The 13,905-nt window shown below is 43.4% G+C and overlaps 1 long non-coding RNA gene across 1 annotated transcript; it reads left to right on the forward strand.

The window, feature by feature from the left end:
- Positions 1 to 673: 673 nt before the first annotated feature.
- On the forward strand, positions 674 to 5,474 carry LOC310674728. The gene is made up of 3 exons (XR_014509742.1): positions 674 to 728; positions 1,445 to 1,538; positions 3,905 to 5,474. It is a non-coding gene; the product is annotated as an uncharacterized lncRNA (long non-coding RNA).
- The last annotated feature ends 8,431 nt before the right edge of the window (positions 5,475 to 13,905 follow it).

The following is a 13,905-nucleotide window of genomic DNA, read 5'->3' on the forward strand; positions in this document are numbered from 1 at the left end:
GTCTTAGCAATCACAGCATTATTTTCTAAGTGCTCACAGACCAACCATTTAATTATCTGTTCTAGGACATTTCCTGGTGCTGACGTCAAGCTGTTGGTAGTTACCTGGGTCTTCTTCTTTCCCTTTTTTGAAGAAGGGAACAATATTCACTCACCTCCAGTTTGCAGGGACCTCACCTGTTCTCCAGTAATTCTCAAATTTATACAGAGGCTCTGATATTACATCAGCAATCTCATTTAGTTCCATTGGGCACAACTCATCAGGCCTTAGGCCTAGAGATTTGAATTAATTTAAAGTAGCTAGGTCTTCCCTTACCACCTCTTTTTATAGCTTGGGCTTCAACTCCCTCCTTGCATCGTTTATTCTGTTCTCACCAGGTTGGGCACTGCTTTCCATTTGGGTGAAGAGAGATGCAAAGTAGGTGTTAAGTAGTTCTCCACCTTCTCTCTGTCACCCATCAGCATTTCTCAGTCTTCTCCACACAGAGTACCTACTACAGTCGTACCTTGGAAGTTGACTTCCAAAATGTTCGACTTCCAAAATGACTTCAAAAACCAAATCATGGCTTCTGATTGGCTGCAGAAAGCTCTTGCAGCCAATCAGAACCCGTGGAAGCCCTGTCAGATGTTCAGGTTCCAAACGAACGTTCACAAACCAGAACAATAATTTCCGGGTTTGTGGCGTTCGGAAGCCAAAACGTCCAAGTTCCAGGGCATTCGGGATCCAAGGTACGACTGTGCTGTACTTGCTTATTCTTCATCTTACATAGCTGAGGAAACTGTTATTATTTTTAACCTCTCTTACAAGCCTGAGCTAATTCTGAGCTTTGGCCTGCCTGACCTTCCCCCTGCAACTGTTGGCTACTTGTGTATACTCTTCCTTCATGATTTCCCCTTTCTTCCATTCTTTATATATGTCCTTGAATACTGGCTATGTCCGGGAAATTCTGGATGTATGGCAACCATATTGTACCTACATGGATCAGAAGGAAAGGATTGTATTCAGTGGACTTAGAAGACTTTGCAACCTCCCCCCTAGTCCAACGATGAAAAAGCTCAGGCTCATGGGACCTCCACTAATTGCTAATATGCCACCCAGTCTAATTCAGGGTGTTGAGATTAGCCTATAAAACTCCATAATGAACTAGAACCTAAATAAATACTCTGCCTATATAAATCTGCTTCAGCTCCAACCTGCTGCGGACACATTTATTGTCTCTTGTCCTTTCACTTGAAGATACATACGGCACCTTCACTAGTGGGTTTTCATCACTGACTTGCCTTTTCAAACAGGCCTTGCCTGGGGGGGGGGGGGAATTGAGTGCAGTTGTTTGGTGCGACCAATTAAAATTTAAGTGTTCTGGATGACATGCAATGAGGTCCACTCACTCAACAGAAATTCAGCTGCATGACAGTACCTCCAATTTCTTTTATCCCCCCTTCAGCCCCCTCACACACCCCAAATTTGCTCCCAACCCTCTGGAACAGATTTAGGAGTCATGGGATGTTGCAGAGCTGGAGAGTAAACCACTATTGCATGTACGTATGCTTGCTTGCGCTACACTGGACCTCACCTTTCATTTGCTGTAGGAATGCAGATGTTGCGATTGGTGTAATTATTTTATGACTGTTTTGATTGTTTTAATATAAATATTGTAGATCACCCAGTGATCTTGACAAAAATAGAGGTTACACAATGAAATAGACATATCAGGTTTAAAAGAAACTAGATGGAAGAAATTAATATGTGGAACTCATTGCCACTGGTTCAGAAAAGAACTAAACACATATATGAATCATAGGAAAAACAGCAGTTACTGGTTAAACATACCTGCACACATCTGAAAAAAATATTTGGGAATTTTAATTCTTCCTTGATTTGGAGGAAAGACCCATAGGTAGGTATGTAACCACCAGGTTCTATGTGGGGTTAGGCACAACTAACTGCATAGGAAATAATCCTCACTGAACTAAACATGCATAGGATCAGATTGCACTATCCTAGCCTGTTTTTGCATTTGAACTCGTTGTTCATGTTTATTCTACCATCACGTGGGTTTATTTATTTTCCCCTGCGGCGCTTAAATACATTGTATTGCAATCAGCCCCGCACATCTGGAACAGGCAGCTGTCACTATTTCTGGTGGTGAAAGATCTGTCTCTGAGGCTGCGCTGGCTGACTTGACTTCTGGAGGCCAGTGCACAAAAGGAAACTCCTTTTCTCAATTATTAATAGCTCAAAGGAAAGAGGCCGCATCGCCGCAGAAGAAACAACTTCCACCCTGGGAAGATTTCTCGGCTAAAAATGGAGGTGAAATCTTTTGGTGATGGGTCCTTTCCCGCTCCTGCAAAACGAGCCAGCTTCTCGCCCTTTGCTGGGAAACCTAATAAGAGCGTTCAGGTTGCAGGCCGCATGCAACCTCACACTGTACAGCCTGAGTTTCAAGGGCAAAACTCAAGTTGAACGCTCGCCTGGCCGCGAGTCTGTCAGCCATGGCCTCTCCCCGCTGTGTGGCAAAGCGGCAGCTCGCTGCAGAGCTAACAAGGCGCCTGCGCGGGAGCAGCAGCCGTAGGCCCGGAGCAGCCATGAAACGGGAAGCTCCGCCCAAGCTGATAGCCATATATGGCAACTAGGCCCTCGGGGGTGACGTCATGGGCTCGCTGAACTCTAATATGGGGCAGGTTTTCTCCTGAATGACTGGCTGCCAGGCAGTCGGGAAAGACGCCTCTAGGAGCTTTTGACAGCTTCGCTGCAGAGGTCAGCCAAGGGGAGGAAACGAGGGGCCTGCAGACTGGGAGAGAAGTCTGCCTGCGGAAGGGGGATCTCGACTAGAGGCACCCCCTCGATGGCTGCAAAGGAAAATCACGTTGCCTGACAATAGGAGGAAAGGAGCTCCACTCACAGGCAGCCTGAGAGCTGTAGTCGGATGTCCTCCCACAGGAATCCTTCTATTTTTAAATCTCACTCTTTACTACAGCTTTACTATGAGCATAAAAAGCAGAGCAGGGACTGCAGCAAGCAAGTCTAAGACCGCCGTTCTCCTCCTAAGCATAATCAAATTCCGCTGAAATCAGTGGGCTTTCTAAGTAGATCAGGATGGAAGGCATACTGTTTTTACAAAGTGGGTTTCCACCATCACTAATAAAAAGCTACCGAGGAATGTGGAATGCAAAAGGAAAAAGGCTAACAAACAGCTCTGGCTGACACAACTGTAATTAGGCTTGTCTGTGCAGGGGACCTTCAAGAAGCTGCAGCACTCTTTTATTTTGGTGCATTTAAACCATTAGCCTCATGTGCAAAGATGTTAATTCAAGCTGCCCCCCAATTTATTTATTTTTTACAGTCATCAACTTGCACACCTTTTCAATGAATGCATTTATGATCAATTTCAAAGAAGAAATGATTGGTGTGTTTAGAGATAACATTTATTATGTCATAAACTCTTGTGGTCTACAGACCACTTCCTCAGATTCAAAAATGCTTTTACTGTAATAAATGAATAACAATACAATCCTCTACATATTTACTCAGAAGCAAGTCTCTCATAGTTTAATAGAGTTTATGCCCTTGTAACTACACTCTTGTGTGTTTACTGCAGCTTAAAACTGCAATTGCACAATCCTAGACATGTCTACTCAGAGGTAAGTCCTATTAAGTCCAACAGAGATTTCTCCTGGGAAAGTTAGGATTATAACCAAACTCTAATGAGGACTACAGAATTTTGTTTTGTTTTGCAGCAACAGACTAACAGGACTATCTGTTTAGATGTTAGTCAGGAGACGTTACCTTAAGTACCTTTGAAATATTTTTACATGTAAATACCATAAATTTTATTTGGTTTAGTGATGGTGGAATAGACATGGCATCTCTAAGGTTACTTACAGTTGTCTACCTCCCTTTCTAGCTCCAAACTCTGAAGGAGGGCTGGAGCTCATCCCTGACATGCTCCTCCGCCTCTGAGGCACTTGGAGCACCTCCACAGCAGGCTAGTCCTCCTAATCTTGGAGTTGGGAAGCTGAGACATTTCTGTCACCACACCACATTTCGGACATGCTCCAAGCATCTCCACAGTCCAGCATGACATAAATGATCCCCATCCTGAGCACCGTTTGTGGACTCCTTGTCCTTACAAGTGTTCAGCAGCACCTTTCACCGAAGGGTTGCAGTAACCCATGCATTATAATGTGCATTCTTAGATTAATTCTTTAAAGCTGTATTACCTGAGAATACATTTTTCCATCTTAAGCTGCTGTGACATCATGCTAGGTGACAAAAATGTAATTAAATCAAGTGTGTTGATAGGCTTTGCTCTTGACATTAAAATGTGTAGGAACATTGTGTTACACTACTGCAGACTGAAGGCTGGAAGGATATATGGCTTTTACATCAATATTATTGCAAGTCAACTGAATCTTTTCCAGTCAGGAATCAGTTTTTCAGCCTTTTTTATTAACCATTTCTAGATAACTCTTAAATGTGCCTTAGAAATTCCACATCATTTATCTCCACAACAGCCCTGTAAGCCAGTTGAAACTGAGGAAAATGAAACTTGCCCAGGACCACAGAGCTAAGTTGATATTTGAATGTGGGTCTCTCACACCTCAAAACAACACTCCTGGTACTGCAATACACTGACCACCACTGTCTTGATGGAAAACAGCATTCTTGCCTTATCCCAGGTCAAACTGTTGGTCCATCTACCACAGAATGGCCAATTCTGACATGCAATGGTTCTCCAGCCTTGAGTAGAGCTATTTCAAATCACCTGTTACCTAATCCTTTTATTTTAAATAGGAGATGCCAAGAATTAAACCTGGGACCTTCTGCCAATAAGACAGGGGTCAACCATCTTTTTGTGTGGGCCAGTGAATTGTGGCATAACACAAAATGGCTGCCATGGAGCATGGCATAGCACAAAATGGCTGCCACATGGGCACAGCATAGCACAAAATGGCTGCTGTAGAGGTGGAGCATAGCACAAAAAGGCTGTCAGATCTAAAAGAGTAGAAAGGGACAGGCCCACAAAATAGTACGTGTATGCATCAGTGTGGGTGAAAGAACCTACATCAGCCATTACTACACTCACTAACAGAGAGAAGCTCTTTGCACCTCTCCATTATTCAGAAGGTGAGTGGGTGTTCAGTACTGGAATCACATGAAATGTTTAAGGCAGGTGTTCAGTGTAGGAGAGACCCAGTCAGTGCAAACAGAAACAGAGCTGGAAGAGCAAACATCCTCGCATACATTGTGGATTTTTGAAGGGGTATTTACTGAGGCCTTTTGCAGGTGCCATGGGAGGTAGTGGCAGGCACACTGGTGCCTAAGGGCACCACATTGGCGATTCCTTGAAGGTATCTGCTCTACTACTGAACTAGTCTAACGCAGGCGTGCTGACTCTGGAAAAATATTGGGGTAGAGGGGCTGACATCGTGCACAACACTACACCCAGATATTGTGTGTGACGCTCAGACGTCTGATGCGACAGTGTCACGTGTCACGTCCAGGCGTTGCACGGCACCTTGGCTTCCATAACTGGCAGCTCCTCCGCCTCCTCCTGCCACTGCCATGGGCTGCTTCCCCTCTGCAGCAGCAAGAGGAGGAGCCACCACATTCCTGGCTCGTGCAATCGTGCAAAGCCTCAACATCATGCACAACAGCGTCATGTTTGGGCATTGCACCCAGACAAACATTGAGGGGGCTCAAAGGGTTTCAGCCTCTAGGAGTCGGTGCCCCTGGTCTAACCTCATCAATGGACATAGGCCTGAGACTAATTATTTATATGAAGTTAGTATATACACAATTAGTAGTACAGTGGTGCCTCGCAAGACGAAATTAATTTGTTCTGCGAGTTTTTTCGTTCTACGAGTTTTTTCGTCTTGCGAAGCACCATTGTGTATTGACGGTTTCCCATAGGAATGCATTGGCGGTTTTAAAAAAAAGGCGCAAGACATTTCGTCTTGCGAAGCAAGCCCATAGGGAAATCCGTCTTGCGAAGCAACTCAGAAAACAAAAAACTATTTCATCTTGTGAGTTTTTCGTCTTCCGAGGCATTCGTCTTCCGAGGTACCACTGTAGTTCAAGGACTGAATGGCAAAATGATCTAAAGACTGGATACATAGTTAACATTTTGCATTGCAATGTAGTTTTATTGCTATGAACAAGGCTGGTTCCAGGTTTGAGGAAACCCTAAGCAGGCTGCCTTTTGGGTCCCCAGCAGCACTATCGGTGGCTTACCTTGAAAAGCAGGATTCCTGCTACCACTTTTCTCAGTGCCTCTCTAGTGAGAGTCTGGCAGTTTGGCTTAACAAGGCAGGGACAGAGTTGGGCAGCAGCTTACCCTGGAACAGTTGAGCTAAAACAGCTGCAATATCACCATCTTTATTACCCTATGGATGGTAACTGTCCAGCTGGGGTGGGGTGGGGGGACTAATTTAAACAAATTAAAAGAAATGATGGCACTAACCCTGAATGGTTTCCAGCATTTGCTCCTCTGTGCTGGGCACTGACATGAGTTTGGACTACAAAACTCTGTATGTGGTTTCGTTCAGTGGATTTGTTGGGTTCAGATCCCATTTGAGCTACTTAAATCTCAACCTCTCAGCAATCTGTTCCATTGGATGGAGTCCTATTTTGATCTCCACCTTTTAGATCAGGAGTAAGGAACCTTATTCTGCTCAAAGACGGCGTTCTTTTTGTTCAGAGGCTACGTGCCAGTGGTGGGACAGATGAAAAAGTGGGTAGAGCAAAAGCTATGACTCTTACCTTTGTACAGAGTAGACTACATTCAAACCCTCCCAAAAGGCAAGTAAGAAACATTATCAAGGATAGATTCCAGTCAAGCACATGAGGGTGGTTCGAAAACAAGGCCAGTGAGGGATGTGGTCGAATGTGGTCTAGAAAGGGGGCACAGCCCTGGAAGAGTCCTATGAACTAGAAGGGCCTGTGGGGTCCACATTCAGCTTGTGGGCCTGAGGTTCTGAACTCCTGCTTTAGATGCTTTTACTTGTGGCTTCTTTCCTATATTGAGGAAACTTCTGGGTGTCCTTGGGCAAGTCATATTATCTCACCCTGACTCACCTTATCTTGCCTCTAAAATCATAGTAGCAATAGTAATGGTTCTGCATTTCACATAATTTTTGTGAAGATTAGCAAGGATAACATGCCAATGAGTCACTACCAACAATATACAAATAGTATTATTTTTCTCCCACAGCATTTATAAACTGTTTAGTATTTTTAAAAAAATCTCAGCAGTGAAATATAAATGTGGAGGATGTTTCGCTTTTGGTTTTGTTTCTTAGCTCAGGGTTTCTGAGAAGAGAGATTACACTCACACCCTGAAAGCAGACTCTGAAAGTCTGGCTCTGCTGACTGGCCAAAATAATAGTCAGGCATCTGATATTTACAGCCAGTCCAGGCAATCTGGAGGGTTCATATTGTCTGCCAATCACAAGAACTGATGTTGCACAAACCTCTTCCCTTCTCTACCTTCTCTCAAAGTAGCTTGTGGTAATTTACTAGCCTCAGACACAAAGATACTATTGCCTGCCATGGCAATCTCTAAGCAGTGCAAGATTCCAGGGGTTCCAAGCAATTACCCAGGACTCATGTTTCCTTTTAGAATGTGGCCCAGCGGAGACTGTGGTGTCTTTATGATATATGGTTTATTTACAAAAATATACAACTTGAGCCTATAGTGGAGGGGTTCACAGCATTAACACCCAAGAGTCTTGCTTGTCTCTAGCTGCAGCCTTGGATTCAACAGAAATCAAACACTGCTCTCAAATATTGTTCTGACTCTCTCTCCAGCTTGCTGCTTTCCTTCTAGGTAATATCACTCCAACTTTCAACTCTAAACTCTGGCTTTGTCCTTCTAACTAACTGTGCGCTTTGCGAGCTGACTGGGGGAAGGGACCCATCCATTTGTCATCTCACACAGAGCCCCTTTCCTTTGTCTCTCTTAATGGCTGTCACCTCAACACAGAAGAGAAGAAGAAGAAGAGTTTGGATTTGATATCCCGCTTTATCACTACCCTAAGGAGTCTCAAAGCGGCTAACATTCTCTTTTCCCTTCCTCCCCCACAACAAACACTCTGGCTTATATTTTAACACTTTCTGGATCCAGGGTTTAGAAGGGTCTTGCATACAGCCTACTTCCTTCTCCATAAACTCAGCATACCAGCCCCAGATTCAGACACAGCATTGCAGTCTCTGATATAATATATTCTGAAAAATAATATTTTTATTGTAGAGTATTTTGACAAATTTAAGGTACACTGCTCTACCAGCTAGGCCTCATCCAGGCTGTTTCTTTCCAGTAGTGTTAGCCTGCTTTTTGTTTTGGTTGACTCTGTGTCAGAGCAGGAAGAATTGGCAAATCCAATGTACAGCAGACTTGGAGAAGAAAACAATTGACAAAATAAGTATCCACCCCTCTTTGTTTTTGTTCTCCCTTGACAGAGGTTCCTGAATTTAATTATAGCTCACAGAGAAGTATTCTGCTGAAACTCTCAATAAGGACTAGATTCTAATTTTCCTAATTAGCATCTGAGCATTTGGAAACCTCGCCAACATCCTCAGCCTAAAAATGAACATACAGGCTGCAATGAGTCTAGTGGTTATTTCTGCCAACCAAGAGCTGCCAACCAAGTCTATGAATATAAAAATGTATAGGAAATGAGAGGGCAAGCATCACATGGCCTTGTAATATGCTTCCTGGAACAGAGCTTGACACCATTTGTAATCATCTGAAGTTTGCAAAACAGAGCTAATGATGTGGTGACCAAGATGATAGCTCAAGAGCCTGAAGTAAAATAAAGCAAACATTAAAAGAAAATCATTGTTTTACTAATGGGATGAGGACTGGTTTGTAAACTCATTCTTTGTAATGCCAAGTTGAATTTCTAGTAACTGGGAGTAATTCCCAGGATACTGAAACCTCACCTACATGTGCATGGTATTGGCTCACCTAGAACACTTACGTATCGTAAATGGGCAGCAACTGAGGAGGAATGCAGAAGACACTTCAAAGTAGGGAATAGTTTAAGGCTTAAAACCTGTAAGACTGGAACCTTGATTCTGAGTTAAGTGTATGTCCTGTCAATCAGGATCTGGAAAAAGCCTTTTAACTCAACATTAAAAGACTGAACAATCCCTGAATATGTAGTTGGTAGAGTGTTGTGTTTGGACCAGGGTGACCTGGGTTTCAAAATCTTATGCTCATCCATGAGACTCTGAGTCAGTTCTTCTACCTTTCAGCCTAACCTACCTCACAGGGTTGTTGTGAGAATAAAATGGAATAATTGCCTTGGAGGGAAGGCAGGATACACATATGCTTAGTAAATAATGAGTCATTGACAATGCTCTTTACAAAGCAGACAGGTTCTCAAGAGTGACAGAACCACTCTCTGTGACTCCCCATTGCACCATCAAGGGAAATGCAGGAAAAGGGCGTGACTAACAAAAACTTGTCTTTTGCATGCCATTACTTTCTGTTGTTGGTCAGCAGGCCAGGGAGCAGACTAGTTTCGCTAAAAGTTAAAGAAAGGGCAAACTTCACCAGGACTCAATTTGGGGCAAGTCACATTAAAAAGAAAGGGGCAGGGCTTGTGCAGGATCATGGCTGAGCTCTTGCATGACTATAGGGCTGTTAGAAAGGTTTTTTTAAACAGGAAACAGCAACAGTGCCCCACTGTTTTTTGAACATTTGCACTATGGTATGCACTATGCATCCCTAAAGCTTAGAGAGGTCCATGATTATAGAATCATAGAATAATTAGAGTTGGGTGGTCTATAAATCTTTATACATAAAAAAGCCAGCTAAGCATTTGGCTACACCGTGCCATTTGTTAACTTTAAAAATACAGTAGCAGTACTAAAATGCTTTCAGGGCTTCTTTACCCTCATTAGGCAGTGGTGGCTGGTGCCCAATGGGGCTGGTAGGAAGGAATGTAGGGAGGTCAACAGTAGGTGGAGCCAGAGCCAATGACGGATGGAAGAGCTGATTAATTCTAATTTTATTCCACCCAGACCTTGGGCTGCTTGTAAATAAAGCAGCAGGTGAGATAGGTGGGGCAGTGCCCTATATGCCCTAATGGTCTACCCTCTACTGTAATTACGGTTGGAAGGCCCCCTGTGCATACCTAATATCTTAGTATCTGTACAAATCAGTTTTTAAGTATTTTTACTATCATGTGTTCTCCCTCCCCTTCAAGGAACCCAGGGAATTCGTCATTCTGAGAGAGGCTGGTCTCTAGCAGAAAACATTCTGCATCTTTACAGAACTCGTCCTTAGCTTCCCTTTGGGTAACCAATGCTAATTAAACAGGTAAAGCCAGTTCTTATAGTAATAGCTTCATTACAGAGAAGAATCTCTTGCAGTGATTTTAACAGTGGTACTCCAGCACTGTTTCAAGATCTGTGTTTGCATAATGTCAAGGACCAGACATATCACGGAAGGAACATGTCTGATAAACTCTTACATCATGATTCTTTATGCTGCCCAGCTGTGGCAATACACTGGTTTGTGGCAGTATAGCAATAGCAGCATCCTGTCTGAAGCAAGAGACATGCCAGTTCTGCTACATTGTCTGTCGGTTCTAATCCCATTATACTAGTGCATATCAGGTATAAGGTGCAGAGCTGACATAGTTGGTTCAGAGTATAGCTACACATCAGCTGAGCTAATAATTGCTACTATTCTCTTTAACAAGGAAATAATTTCATTAAAGGTTTGTTGCAACACTGCTACAACAGCCAAACATAAGTCATCGCTGGATTTCCCCTTAAGGCCGATTTATTTCTTTAAGGGTCAGACATTTTATATTCAAATATCCTAAGAAGAGAGCCAGTGTGGTGTAGTGGTTAAGAGCGGTAGATTCGTAATCTGGGGAACTAGGTTCGCGTCTCCGCTCCTCCACATGCAGCTGCTGGGTGACCTTGGACCAGTCACACTTCTCTGAAGTCTCTCAGCCCCACTCACCTCACAGAGTGTTTGTCATGGGGGAGGAAGGGAAAGGAGAATGTTAGCCGCTTTGAGACTCCTTAAAAGGGAGTGAAAGGCGGGATATCAAATCCAAACTCCTCCTCCTCCTCCTCCTCTTCTTCTTCTTCTTTCATAGGAAACTGAGACAACAATGTATCTAATGTTAGTCATACACTAGATCCATTCAGATGAATTGAAATGATTAAATCAAATGGTCCATTAATGCCGAAGTTTCACTTTCTGTAGGAGGCAACCCAATAAAGATCATGACTCTTAAAAATGAACCACTTTGCTCCTACATTAATTATTATTTATGCATGATAATTAATGTTCACCTATTGTTGAACCAAAAAAGGGACGCGGGTGGCGCTGTGGTCTAAACCAGCGAGCCTCCTGGGCTTGCCGATTAGGAGGTTGGTGGTTCGAATCCCTGTGACGGGGTGAGCTCCTGTTGCTTGGTCCCAGCTCCTGCCAACCTAGCAGTTCGAAAGCACGCCAAAAAGTGCAAGTAGATAAATAGGTACTGCTCCGGCGGGAAGGTAAACAGCACTTCTGTGCACTGCTCTGGTGTTGGTGTTCCGTTGCGCCAGAAGCGGCTTAGTCACGCTGGCCACATGACCTGGAAAAACTGTTTGCGGACAAACGCCAGCTCTCTTGGCCTGCAAAGAGATACGAGCGCCTCAACCCCAGAGTTGTCCACGACTGGACTTAACTGTCAGAGGTCCTTTACCTTTACCGTTGAACCAATTTCCTGGATATCATAAGGTGTGGACAAGATCATTTAAATAAAAATGTAGCAAGTAAAAGTAAGCCAGAAAAGTAGGAGTTCTATGTAAGAGAAAATATGAACTGGATCTGCTTATTTCTTCTTACTGTTTTAAGAGTCTTTAAACACAAAATAAAAGTGTGAGATTTCCACACACAGACAAAATCTATTAAGTGCCTCTGAGGCCAGGGTTATTTAGTTCCTGCCATGGACTGTTCCTACTACTTGCCATTATGCACTGTGATCTAGTGTTAGGATGAGAATCTTGTGTACTCTCACTCCCATTTCCCATCACCCTGACTATCATGACCAGTTATCAGGGATGAAGGGAGTTGTCCAACAATTGTGGATAGAGTTGATTCTTAGGGAGGCCCTCCAGATGTTTTGGGACTACAACTCCCATCATCCCTGACAACTAGTCCTGTTAGCTAGGGATGATGGGAGTTGTAGTCCCCAAACATCTGGAGGGAGAGTTTGCCTATGCCTGGTCTAGAAAGTCAGTGATAGCAATGATGAGGCAAAAGAGCAGCAGCTGGCAACAATGGCAGAGAAGAGGCAGATGTACTGAGAAAGGAGGCTCCACCCTAAATCCACAGGCACAACCTACCATTGTTTCTCGTTGCTTCTCTTCAGCATATGTATATGTATGTGTATATGTATATACATATACATATGTATATACATCTCTTGAGAGTCCCATGGACTGCAAGAAGATCAAACGCATCCATTCTTAAGGAAATCAGCCCTGAGTGCTCACTGGAAGGACAGATCGTGAAGCTGAGGCTCCAATACTTTGGCCACCTCATGAGAAGAGAAGACTCACTGGAAAAGACCCTGATGTTGGGAAAGATTGAAGGCACAAGGAGAAGGGGACGACAGAGGACGAGATGGTTAGACAGTGTTCTCGAACCTACAAACATGAATATGACCAAACTGCGGGTGGCAGTGGAAGACAGAAGTGCCTGGCGTGCTCTGGTCCATGGGGTCACGAAGAGTCGGACACGACTGAACGACTAAACAACAACATGTATATGTATATGTATATGTATATGTATGTATACCACACTCTGAAAAGGTCATCCATCAGGGCGAACAATTGCATTCAGTCCCATTGGCCTGAACTGACTGGAAAGGATCTAAATAATCTGTGTCATCCAAGAATGCTTGCATCTGAGTATTACAATTCTGTTACTGTACAGAATGTGAAAGTACTTCATAATTCTAGACTTGCTACCTTCTTTATATATCTTCATTCTGATACAAGCAGTTCAAAGTGCAGACCAAGACTGTTATAAAAGTTGATGAGCGGAAGAAAGGTTATATGGGATGCAACTGCTTCTTTCTGTGGAGCTATTCCTTTCCTCCACAAGATCCTTGTAGCCACTGGGTAATATAAATATCAGGAATTAGGTAATGCTGCTTCAGGCGGAATTAACTGCTCCCTCATGATTTGCAACTCTCAAAAAGAAGTTGGGACAGTCACAAAGTGAAAAGCTGCTCAGAATCTAGTTGTGCATGTTAGTATGTTAATGATAGGGAATCATATTTTTTAATATTTATACACTCATATGGGCTGCCAAGCAGCTCTCAACATAATAAAACAAGCACAATAAAATCAGTTTACAAACGACCTTACAAAAGTTTGCAGCAACATATACAAAACGCTGGCAGCAAAAAAAGGCACATCTAAACAAAACTGTAATAACAATCTTTCTGAAGCCAGGGAGGTAAGGGACTAAATAAACTTAATGAGGGCTCAGTTGGTTGAACATGAGACTCTTAATCTCTGGGTTGTGGATTCAAGACCCAGATTGGGCAAAAGATTCCTGCATTGCAAAGGGCTGGACTAGATGAACCTTTTGGTCCCTTCCAACTCTACAATTCTCTGAGTCTATGAGTTCCAGAAGTAAGATGCCACCACAGAGAATGTCCTATCCTTATCATGTACACCTCAGATGGTGGAGGGATGCAAAGCAGAGCCTCCTTAAAAGATCTTAAGCAGTGATGCAGGAGCAGGTGGTCCTTCAAATAAAACTGGCCCATGCAAGCTGGCAGGATTTTGGAAGTGGTGGATCATCTGCCATTTCACTCCCACCCTCACAATCCTCCACTGGTTTGGTGCCAGTATAGAAGCAGACCTGACTTTAGAAAAAGT

The sequence above is a fragment of the Podarcis tiliguerta genome (assembly GCF_965153285.1).
Source record: "Podarcis tiliguerta genome assembly, chromosome: 3".
Lineage (NCBI taxonomy): Eukaryota > Metazoa > Chordata > Lepidosauria > Squamata > Lacertidae > Podarcis > Podarcis tiliguerta.